Source organism: Sorex fumeus, unplaced genomic scaffold (assembly GCF_029834395.1).
Source record: "Sorex fumeus unplaced genomic scaffold, SorFum_2.1 ptg000003l, whole genome shotgun sequence".
Taxonomy (NCBI): domain Eukaryota; kingdom Metazoa; phylum Chordata; class Mammalia; order Eulipotyphla; family Soricidae; genus Sorex; species Sorex fumeus.
The window spans coordinates 44,244,052-44,256,429 of NW_026606060.1; the positions used below are offsets into that span (position 1 = coordinate 44,244,052).

A 12,378-nucleotide genomic window follows, 5' to 3' on the forward strand; every position below is an offset into this window, starting at 1 on the left:
TATTTGAAAGAGAAAATAAATACAGGTATTATTTTTTCTATTTTCTATCATCTCTTGAGTCGTCTCTAAACTTAGAACTTGGTGACTCCTTTATGGCAGAGGAAAATATTTCTGGGATATAATGTTTGGATATAAAGGAGAGAAATTTCATTCTCAGAAACTTTTTAGGTTGACTCCTTTAGGGAAGAGGACTAAAGACAATATTTAAGAGAGTTTGGCGAATCAGGTCACCAGATAAAATGCAGGCTACTAAGCCTAGTGCTGAATTTTACATAACAAGGACATATTTTTAGTAGGTTTACCTCCAATATCAGCAGCACATATACTAAAATTGGAATGATACAGAGAAGATTAGCATGGCCCCTGTGCAAGGATGACACGCAAATTCATGAAACTTTTCATTATTTGTTCTTACCAATATACCATACAGGCTGGAGCCATAGCACAGTGGGTGGGGCATTTGCCTTGCACATGGCCAACCCGGGTTCGACTCCTCCATCCCTCTCAGAGAGCCCAGCAAGCTACTGAGAGTATCTGCCTTTATAGCAGAGCCTGCAAGCTCCCTGTGTCGTATTTGATATGCCAAAAAACACAGTAACAACAAGTCTCACAATGGAGCCAACTGGTGCCTGCTCGAGCAAATTGATGAACAATGGGAGGACAGTGCTACAGTGCTGTTGTATGTGAGATTTTTCTACCAAAATTTTCAATTATTTATCTGAAATTCAGTCTGAATTTTACTCTTATACTTTTATTTGATAATTCTGGAAATTCTATTGGGAGGACTGAGGACACGAATATGAAAGTTGTTCGTGATGCCACATGTAGAGTCTCCAGTCTTTAATTATCGTAGAAAAACTCAGAGGAGTGCTAGTAACCATGAATATTACTATACAACATGCTGACATTCATCAGAGTAAAGCATGTTGTTCCTTAATAGATAAACCTTTTAATGACCCTCTTACTGTTTAAAACTGAACATCAATAGCAGTTGTTTTATTGGGGAGGGGGTTCTTCAATATAATCAGTCTTTCTCACTGAGTAATTTCTCAGGTATTAGCTTGAAAACAATGAAAACCTAGGAGCCAGGATCTTTAGCTTTCACCAGGTGAAATGGATATTAAATAAAAGCTAGATTAACTTGTTTGAAAATCCATGGAATAACACACTCTGAAACTTGATTTTTTTATGACATGGTAAAGAATTAAAGAAGTTAAAGGAAGCATTAGTATATATTTGCTTTAAAAGTTTTTGCATGGAACAGATCATATCAAATCAATACTATTGGTGATTCCCTGAGAAATTCATATCGGACTTTTTGGATGTTCAGTATTAGAATTATCAATCATGTCTAGAGATATTCTTGTCCTACTCCCATCTTATAGTATATGTTGTCCCATTTATTTTTGTAGTGTATGTCAGCCTGAAATGGAAACAGGGAGATGGCTGCCCAACAATATTTATGTGAGGCGAGTCTTTCTTGTAAGATAAAGAGGTACGGTTTGATACCATTGAGCATTCAGGGATTTAAGGCTTTATCTCTGCTTTTGCAAGCCGTATTTCCTTTGTGTCAATCTTGTGGGTCTCTCAGAGCCTATGTGTTTATAAAACATGCCTGAATGCTCAGGTTGTTGGTTAGGGTGGTGAATAGTAACTCCTCTAAAACTGGACCAATCATAATACTGCACTGTCCTTAACACTTCCTGTAATTATTTAAAATGTTTCCAGTATTTTTTTTTAATTAACAAATTCCTTCCCCCCACCCTGCCCCACCCCATACCACTGCAAGCCAATAACTTCAGTTTGGATTTCTAAGACTTTCAATAAAAAAAAGCAGTTATACAACCAGAATTTTAAAAAAATTAACAAAATATGATATATAGTACTCACTTCGGCAGCACATATACTAAAATTGGAATAGTACAGAGTAGATTGGGCATGGCTCCTGTTTAAGGATGACATGCAAATTCTTGAAGTGTTCCATATTTTTGTTTGCTACTCAATGCCTCTTTTGCAAACCTCAGCACCCAAAAGGAGAGAGAGAATAAAAGGGAATGCCCTGCCACAGAGGCAGGATGAGATAAGGGAGATGGGGGTGGGTGGGAGAAATACTGGGATCATTGGTTGTGGAGAATGGGCACTGGTGGAGGGATGGGTACTTGATCATTGTATAACTGAAACCCAAGCACAAAAATTTTTAAGTCTACAACTGTACCTCATGGTGTTTCACTAATAAAAATTAAAAAAAAATGATGTATAGGGGCTCAGAGATAGCTCAATGACTCGCTGGAGTATGTGCTTTGCATGTGAATGTATGTGTGTGTGTGGGTGGGGGGAGGGAGGTGGGGAGTGGAATCTCTAAACTCAATCCCTAGCACTGCATTATCCCTAAGTACCACTGGGGGTGACCCATGAGCACAGAGTGAGGACAAGCCCCTATGAAAGGTCCATTCCACAGTCTAGCTTCATTTTTCTTTTGACTCACAAACAACTCAATTTTTTGATATTATCGTCACAGTGGAAAAACTCCACAGCCACATCCTTGAGTTGTTTGTGGGTCAAAAGAAGAATGAAGCTAGACTGTGGAATGGACTAGATTCTTAAAGCCACTCAGGAGAGAGATACTTTGTGGGATGAATGTGAAAAAGGTCCTGCAGGAAATAAAATAGTTTTTGAGGGGAAAAGATGTGGAACTTGGTACACCAGCAGGGAGTTCTAGATATCTACACAAGTGTGATTTTTTGATGGGCCCCTACTATGAGTCTCAGGTGTACCTTTCTGTTCTAAAGTCTCCGGATGATTTTTTTTTATATATAATGTAGGAGTACTATTTATTCAGCATTGATTAAGCTGATTGAATTGGTCATGAACTCCACATTACTTTTTTATTATTCAGAATGTTAATTTTATTTTATTATTCTATTATTATTCCCCCCTCTCTTTTTTGATTCACTGTGAGATAAGTTACAAAGCTTTTATGTTTGAGCTTCAATCACTATATTCTATTCATAATAAGCAATACAAAACAAATTATCTAGCATTGCCTTTTTGGCAGGTTTAAGTAGTCTCTGGATGATTTGTATCTCTGAGGAGTCATGAGCTCTATGGTGAAAATAACCTCAAAACACCTTTTTGAAGTAGCAAGTGGGAGGACCCATTTCCTTGTCCAGGGACCAGAGATGAATATCAGAAGTTGGCCTTCTGAAGGAGGCCAGCAGAAGTAAAGGCAAGCAAAAGAGAACTTCAGATGAATATAAGGAAGGAAGAGTACAAGAAAAGATGTATGGTTGACTCATTCCATCCATGCCAAATTAAAGAGAAGACAACTTAGGGGCATATTCCTTGAAAAATCTAGTCTTATTGATAAAAAAAACACATGCACCCTCATAGATTAGTATCATGGTAACTGTGTGATAGTATAAATTATATTAATCATTTGACAATAGCTACCCAATTATTTGACAGCTAAGTCTTTCTATTTTTTACTATTCTTAATAATTGGAGTATATTTTTAAAAATAATTTTAATGCCCATGTTATCTATTCAGATTATCTATCTCCAATTATCTATTCAGAATAAATTGTAGAAGTGAAATGAAATTCAGAGTATAAATTAATTTAATGGGTCTTTATACCTACTTCCATTGTAGTAATTTATGTATATGTCAACCCAGATTACATAATAGTTCCTATCGTAATTATAGTATTATAAGTCTTGAGTATTATTTCTAAAACGAGATTCTTTGCATGAGTGAAAATGGATTTGTTTTGAGTTTTCCATATAGTTTTTGCTCTATTGATATAATTTATTAATAATTCTTTATTACACTTCTTAGATAACCCTTATTTTGTGGTAACGGAATTGTTTTTAAAAGAGCAAACTGGTTTATATTTTATAACAGAAATATTTTCTGGGTAGAAAGTAAAGATAAATATAAAGTAGAAATTAAAGTTTACCAGCCATCTTCTCCCCTAGAGACAACTACTATTGAAACTTTGCTGTAATTATATTTAGTTTTTTTTTAAAAAAAACAGTTAATTTCAGGTGTTTTATAGCATGATTTGTTAATCAAAATCAATCAAGGTACTAAAAATATGCAAATAATCAGATATCATTTGTGGAAATTCACAAGCATGAGGTCTTAAAAACTGTTTTTATAGCTGTGTTTCATGGTACTGTATTTAACATAGCAAGAGATGATTAACATTAAATTGATAACTAATTTTATATTATAAAACTAACACAAAATTGATAATTAATTTTGTTAGTTTTATGTTTATGTCAAGCCCTGTTGTTTCCTTGATGTATTTTTGTTGTCTATAAATAACGATGTTATACATGATCATGAAATTCCTGAATTGTTATAGCTACCTTCTAATTCAGTGCCATCACCATCTTTTTGGCTCTAGTGCAAAATCCTTATTCAGAATCAAAATGGGGTCATCACATAATCCATAGTTTAAAATCATTTAGCACTCTTTTATTGTTCTTGTGTTGATATCCAGAATTTTAAACATAAATCACTATGTTTTCTGTGACCTAGCCTTCTGATAACTTTTTAAGTCCTAAAGCCCTCCTTCTCTTAATCTTCTGATCTTGATGCTCCCTCTGCTATATGATCCCTGAATATATAAATATTTATTTCTCCATTTGCCCCAAAGAAAACTTTTTACCTACTATAATTATTTTTTTACAATGCAATTTATTTAGTGAGTTTTTGCCCAGTTGTTTGAAGTCTGAACTTCTCTATATTATCTTCTATAGAGTCCCATGCTTTGAGGGAACTCTTTTCTCTAGGTCTGGGGAAACTTCTGAAGTCAAGCTCAGTTTTCTATAGCACCATATCTAAATCATTATGGCTTTATGCTGACATCTTATATATACTCTTCAGTTGCATATTCCATCAAACCATCTGTATTTTTTCAGCATTATGATATAGGTGGGTGCCAAGTATTTGTTGGAGTACATTCTTTATAATGTTAATGATTATAAAAGAATAAAGTGCAAGTGGTTGATAGTTGTCCGAAGTCCAGCCTACACCACCTTAGGAATGTTAGTAAGATTCATCCTGGACATTCTTTACTTTCATCCTGGATTGATGCTCTTTCTGTCTTAGGAAAAGTTATCAAATGCAACATAGACAGGGCCTTTTCTCTGAGTCTACCTTATCTTCAGGTGATGATAGAGTTTTCCAAATTTTGCCATGGGAATGCTGTACTTCTTTGATCTTGAAGTTTTCTCCCATATTTATATGAAAGGAAAGCTTGAAAGAAGAAACATATTTAATGCCAACTGACCTGAAAAAATTGCAATTATTTTCATTTATCCACTTTACTGGAATATGCTTATTATGATCCTCTTATACACAACTGTCTGATTTCTAACCTTTTATTTTTTTGTTTTGATTTTGGAATATGCCCAGTGGTACTTAGGGGCTAGGCTACTTCCACACTCAGGGATTACTCCTGGTGGTGCTCAGGGAAAAATATATTGGCATATGCAAGGCAAGTGACTTAATCTCTTGTACTATCTCTCCAGCAACTCTAGCTTTCTATTTTCAGTTAATTTTTGCTTACGGGATATATTTTCAGAAATAAAGTGTCATAACTAACTGGAATGTCTTTATTTTGCTTCATATATAAGTAAAATTTTTATTAAGTAAAAAAATATTAAAAAATGGGCCAGGCATATGATTCAGTGGCAGATTACTTGCTTCACATGTATAAGGCCTTGGTTTCAACTACTGACACTATATGATCCCCTCTACTGCCAACAGTAAGCCCCAAACCAAAAAGTATTCATAAGTTGTGTAGTAACTTTCCCCCTTCAGACTCTGTTTATCTGTTGTTCTTTGGCCTTTTTTTATAAAGAGAAAGCAAACTTCATGTTTTCCCCTGGTAACTCACATTTTTATTTTCCTGTGAGTCTAGTGTGATTTATTTTTATTTATCTTGATTATTATTTTTCTAATAGGTACTATTGGTTCTTAATTTTTCCTAAAATTAAGTAATCAAATCATTTAGTTTGCATTCCCAAACCTTTCTCCACCTACAGCTCCCATTTTTCTGGGAAGTAATTCTCAGTCATATCTGCTGCGCTTGTTTATTTATATGGGTGTCTCTTCAGAAACATTTATAATTCTTAAATGGGATCTTCATGTAAATTTTGAGGGTTTTTTTAATGTCTGAGGGATGCTTTTGTATAGAGAATAACGGTTGTGCTGTTATTCAAGATGTCAGTTTAATATTCACTCCATTAAAACCACAGAATTTTATGATACTAGTTTTTCTCAAACCTTTAAGTTCACCTTACATGCTTCATCATTTTATTTATGTATCTAGTAAATTTTAACAATTGCTTTCAAAGGAGTGTTTGAATAATATTCCATCAATTTAAGTTGAAGATTCTCAATTCCTAAAGCATGTCCTTTTACAACTTAGTTAATAAAACCCTCTTAAGTATTTAAAATTCATTTGTATATTTAATACATTCAGTCTTCTTTTTAAGCTTTTCAAATGTCTGACCTACCAGCCAAACCTTAACAACTCCAGCAAATCTAATAAATTAACTTTAACAAATCACATGTTCTCCTAAGCATTCCAATACTTCTGAACTTGATTAAATTCTCTAAATCTTTCAATTTAAAGGTAAAACTCTAAAAATCCATCACCCAATTTTCCTTTCTAAATTGGATTCTAGAGCTAATCCTTCATATCCACTAATATGCCTTATGTTCTTTTTTCTTCTTTATTTCTGTTTAGGGCCAGGCCCAATGGTGCTTAGACAGGGATCACTCTTGGCTGATTTGGGGACTATAGGGGGTGCCAGGGACCAAACCCATGTAAGCTGTGTGCAAGGCAAGAGTCTTACCCCCATACTATCTCTCTGCTCTTAATAGGCTCTGTGTTCTTAAACATTAAAACCGTTCAGTATACTATATACATTAATGGTATATAGTTCACGATTAGAAACCTATTCCTCAACTTCCCTAAAAACATAAATAGTATAGGTTTAATGTACTTTTAAATTCTCATACTTAATGAAAACCTTCCTGATGGGAATAGGTAGAAACTCATCAGATTTAGTTTCTAAAATTAATTAAGTTGGTCATTTTAAACAAGTTGGACTTCAGGGAGAACTAGGGCCTGTGTTCTATCAATTGGCAGAAAATGAACATTGACCAGAATTTTTTGAAAAGGATGATGACATGCTACTGGTGTTATGTCAATAAGGGGCTGACTCTTGGTCTGTTGCCTTTAGATGAAATGACTTCTTCTGGATTGTGCAGTTCTTCCCTTATATTTAACTTGATCAAGGTCTTGTAATAATAGATACAAGATTCTACCTCAGCAGTGTCATTGTGCTAACTCCGAAGTACTATTTATCTTCAACTGTTGAAATATGTTTTAAACAGCATACAAATACTATTGTAGTTAAGACCAAATGGGACATTGAATCTAACCTCTTTCGAGAAGGGTGACTTCTTAAATTTTGTAATACAACTTTAGTCACAGTCCTCCCGTTGTTCATTGATTTGCTCGAGTGGTCCCAGTAACGTCTCCATCATGAGACTTGTTGTTACTGTGTTTGGCATATCGAGTACGTCACGGGTAGCTTGCCAGGCTCTGCCGTGCAGGCTAGATACTCTCCGTAGCTCGCCAGGCTCTCCGATACGGGCGGAGGAATTGAACTAGGGTTGACCATATTGGCCGCTTGTAAGGCAAACGCCCTACCGCTGTGCTATCGCTCCAGCCCAATACAACTTTAATTTTGTAATATTTGTATGAGGACTGTTATCTTTCTTTCCAACTTCTTCGCTGCCTGATGGAAATCTTGACTCCTTTACAGCTTCTTTAAGCAGTTGCGAGTTACAACTGAGACAGACTCTGCTGAACTCTTATTCTTCCCTGCATCTGTTACCACAATCAATGCCATGCTAAGTCTATGCTGATATTTATCCTGTCTTCTTTCTTGGCATCTAGAGAGAACACAGAACTCATATACTTCATTCCTACGGTCACCTTATTTTCAGCAGTATGAATTCTACTGAACATCTTCAATGTGAAAGTTTCAAAAATTTGTTTCTTCGTTTTTGGGGGGAGGGCAGTAGCCCACCTAGTGGTGATTAGGGGATACTCCTAGCTCAGCCCAGTGTTCAGGGGTTACTCCTGGCAATGCTGTGGACAAAACTTGGGTCTTTTTGCATTTCAAAATAAACTATTTTATTTTTATAAAAGTTGTTCACAATAATTTATTATAATCACTATTCCAATACCAATCCCACCACCGTATTTATTTTTTAATTTTCCCAACTACCACCCAAACCTGTCCCTAAATAACCAAGCAGTCCCTAAATAATTTATTTTGTATTGCTTGTTATTAATAAATATCTTAAAATGATCAAAAAAGGTTTCCTAGAAGAAAGTGTGTGAAGATTATACCATCACCCTGAAGTGATTGATCCCTCGTATAAGAGATTACTAACATGTTGTTACAGGTTGAGCCTTCTGTGCTAATATTTTTTTAATTGAGATTGGTTGCCTTCTATTTTACACCCTAACCAATATGTGCTACTTCTGGTATATCAGTGGTATGGAGAATGAGATGTCACATGGCCACAAATGCAGCTATCTGCTCCAGTAATTCTAAAATTTTAAATAAGGTGATATAACTGGAGTTAAATTTTTAATTCGATAATGGCTTTGGGATCTGGAGGCATCACTGCAGCTTGTTAATCTCTTCTGAGATTTATTTGTGAGTTTTTGGGTCAGGCTAGTCAGTGAACTTATATGGTTCCAGAGGCAGTTCATGGACATGACAATCAGGCTCCTGAAAGAACAGGGGATCGTGGGGAAGTTGTCAATCCCTGACTCCATAAGAGCCTGGAGATTTTGGTCACAAAACCCAAATTCCTGGAGTTTTCAACAGATTCATAAATGAAACTCATTTGAGTCTTGGAGGTCAGCCATGAACATGGTGATGATTGGGTTCTGGAGGTTTTTGGCTGTCAGGGCTCTGTTTGGGCAGGTGGGGGAACTCACCCACCTGCCTCCAGGTTTCCCTCTCCTTGCTTTTAATGCAAGCTTACGCCATAGAGATTTCTCTCCTGTTTAGTGTGCATTGTAATTCTATTGTAATAATTTTAGTAAAATGTTCCTTAGGTGAGTTTCCCTCCCCACCCCGAGCAGATCTCTGGCAGCCAAAGACCTTCAGAACCAGCCACAACCATGCTGAGACCACTCTCCACATGCATGAAGGTACAGGCAGAGGAACAAAGGCATGCGGGTCCCAGGGCTGAGATCGCTAAGCCTGCTCAGATTGGGGCTGAGTATCCTCCACCAGATCCTCCATCCTCCAGTAGGCAGGGGTCACATTCACCAACTGATCCCCAGCACCGTGTAATCCCATCAATGGCCAAAATGCAGAGACTATAAAACCCAGCTCCCGGAAGCGTGTGGCCACAAATCTCATTCTTACTTTAGACAACCTGGCAGGCTACTGAATGTAACCTGCCCACATGGGAGAGTCTGTCAAACTCCCCATGGTGTACCCAATATGCCAAATACCAGTAACAATGATAGGTCTCATTCTCCTAACCCTGACAGAGCCTTGAATATGGCACTTTTTAAAATCTCAGGGCTAAGATGAAGGAGACGTTACTGGTGCCTGCTCAAGGCAATCGACGAACAACAGGATGATCGTGATTGTGATTGTTCCTTGGTCCACTCAAGTTCTTTGTATTTAGTTTTCTGATTTTTAAAATTTGTCCTGTTGTTTTTTCCTATTGACCCTTTATCCCCTAATAGTTTTCTTTCCGAGATCACAGGGGCCTCAGTCTTTTGGATTGTACTGATTAAGGATGCTGAATCAGTTCTTAGAACTTCTGATTTCTCTAAATAAAGCATATTTTTAGAAGTGTGTTCTTCCTCTGAGATCCTGCATTGCCAGCCAACACTTCCCATTCTTCTTGATTTTCTAAGCACCCTTGAAGAAGGGAAAGGTTGTTACCTCAGTATGCAACAACAAAATAGGAAGTAATATTTCATTCACTGTATAGTTTAGTCTTCCTATTTCTCGGGAGTTTTAGTTTGAAGAGAGGAAGGTTGAGAAAACAGGAGGATAGTGAGGATAGTAAATAGCCTCAAGCTCTCATGCTTGGACTGCTTTGGACAAGGATCACAGAGGCCCTATGAACATATATTTTAATTTATATCTGTGAGCCATGTATTCAGTGGAGATATTTCTCAAAGTTCAGTAGTAACTTGCCTCTGTATCTTTTATTGTTGTTGTAGGTTTTGTATACTTCTTGACTTTACCAACATTTTAGCTAGGAATTAGGAAATTAGGAAAGGTCGTCTCAGGAAATAACAGCAGGACTCCACTTGACCCAGACATATTTTGTTATGTTTTCCAACATCTTCTGTGGAATAGATTTGATATAGCAAATGGTTTATTTGCAAGAGTTCATAACGAACTTAAATTTATCTTATTTTCCCTTCCATATCTGAAAATTATTCTCAAGATCTTGTGTTTTCCAAATAACCAGAATTATTATTTAATTTCAGTTATTCATTTACAGAAACTAAGCAATTTAAGAAGAAATATAAAAAGTTTTTCTTACCTCCCTTTAGAAGAGACACTAGAATAATGCTGTGTTTTATTTTGTAAATATAACAACAAGGTGACAGTGGACCAGAATCAGAAAGGGGTGGGGGGAAGGAGCATTCTCAAAAACCATCTTTGGAAATCCCAACAGAAAATATCATTGTCTTTCTACAGTAGAGAGCAGAGTCTGAATTGTTTGACATTCAAAGCAACTACAACTTGAGTCCCATTTGAGTTTTACAGCCCTATTTTTCATCAACCTTTCTATGTGAGCCCTGCATAGAGACAAAACGGTTTATTGGGCTGAAATTTTCAGCAAATCTTATACTATCCTACCCCTCTGCTTTTGCTTGTGAAATCCCCTTGTCAACTGTTCTTCCTTCCTATATCTGCTCATCTTCCAAGATCCAGCTTAGAGCCTGTCTCCTTTGAGCATCTATATTCTCTGAAACACTCCAGGCATTTATAATATCTAGGTTCTTCTCTTATCTCTTAGCCAGATTGTACTTTCTAGCCTGACAAAGACCCCACATTGTACTCATGCTTGTCCTGAGGCCCAGCAAATTGGCTCGCACAGAAGCAAGACCACCATGAATAATAGGTCATTTGATTGAAAAGAGAGTTACCTACAGAAGGAAAACGGAAGGGCAAAAATAACAATAAAAAATAAAATAAGAAGGAGAGTTAGGGCAGACAGAGAAAAAAACAGAGATGACAGATAGGAGGAAAAATAAAAGGAAAGTAGCTGGGGAAGGATGAGATAGACATCATTTGCTTTAATTCCGAGAGATACATACATCTTTTTCCATTGAAATGCTTGTTAGCATGCCAGCTCCCTCGGCATTGGGGAAAAAGGCCCGTCTGCTTTTATTTACAAATTTCAAAGCTTATATTGAAAGTAAACATTTATTTTCCCATGGAATGCCACAGTTTTATATTGTGTCAAAGAATATGTTCGGGTTTTAGAAAGCATTTTGGAAACTCCGGGGTGTCTATCAATTTTCCAGTTATTCCTGTGAGTCTCTTTGACATTCACATTCTATCATTTTTGCCTATTCTTTGTTATTTGAGAGATTAGGGCTGTCTCGCTTCACAATACCTAAAAGATTTTATTTGAGACCAGCATTCATTTCATTATGAGTACATTTAGTTTTTCAAACCAAAGCTATCATTTTCTCAAATCCAATCACTCTGGGTTTTGTTTTAATTGTTGTATGGTGGAGTTTAGAACAAATCAAAAATAAAGTTAAAAAGAAAAACTCACCGAGAAGATAAGAGTTGTTCTTACTTACAGCTCTTTAACTGTCCTTTTTAAATCTTCAGGGCCTTAATGCCAAACACAGCCAGCTTAGAATGTTGGTTGACAGGTTATTGCTAATTTAATATGACCTCTTACCAGCTTTCTTCAAGTCAAAAGAAAGAAGGGCTAAATGTTATTTCTAGGTCACTTTGCAACAGGATGACTGAGGTTCTAGTTAGTAAGATATTGAACTCTGATGCAGCTCATATGTGGTATATCCTTAAATATGGTATGATATTTGGCTTCCTGAACTGAAAATTACTTTGTGGGGGGTGAATATCCAATCTTTTCATGAGTCTCATTTATTAAAGTGGTGATTATGGAATCTTGTTGGCATCCACACTTTTCCCTTTACTACCACTTGAGGCTGTTTCTAGAGGTAGGAAACATGAATCTGTAAATGAGGGCAAGCATCTAAAGATGGAAAAGACTTCCAGTGTTTTGGTAGTTTGGGATGAAAGATTACAGAAACC

The 12,378-nt window shown here is 36.3% G+C and overlaps 2 non-coding genes across 2 annotated transcripts; both read left to right on the forward strand.

Annotated features, from left to right (window-relative positions):
- The first annotated feature begins 296 nt into the window (after nt 1–296).
- LOC130029091 (U6 spliceosomal RNA) lies at nt 297–408 on the forward strand. Its single transcript, XR_008793273.1, has one exon. It is a non-coding gene; the product is annotated as a U6 spliceosomal RNA (small nuclear RNA).
- Nucleotides 409–1,882: 1,474 nt separating this feature from the next.
- LOC130029149 (U6 spliceosomal RNA) lies at nt 1,883–1,990 on the forward strand. Its single transcript, XR_008793283.1, has one exon. It is a non-coding gene; the product is annotated as a U6 spliceosomal RNA (small nuclear RNA).
- The last annotated feature ends 10,388 nt before the right edge of the window (nt 1,991–12,378 follow it).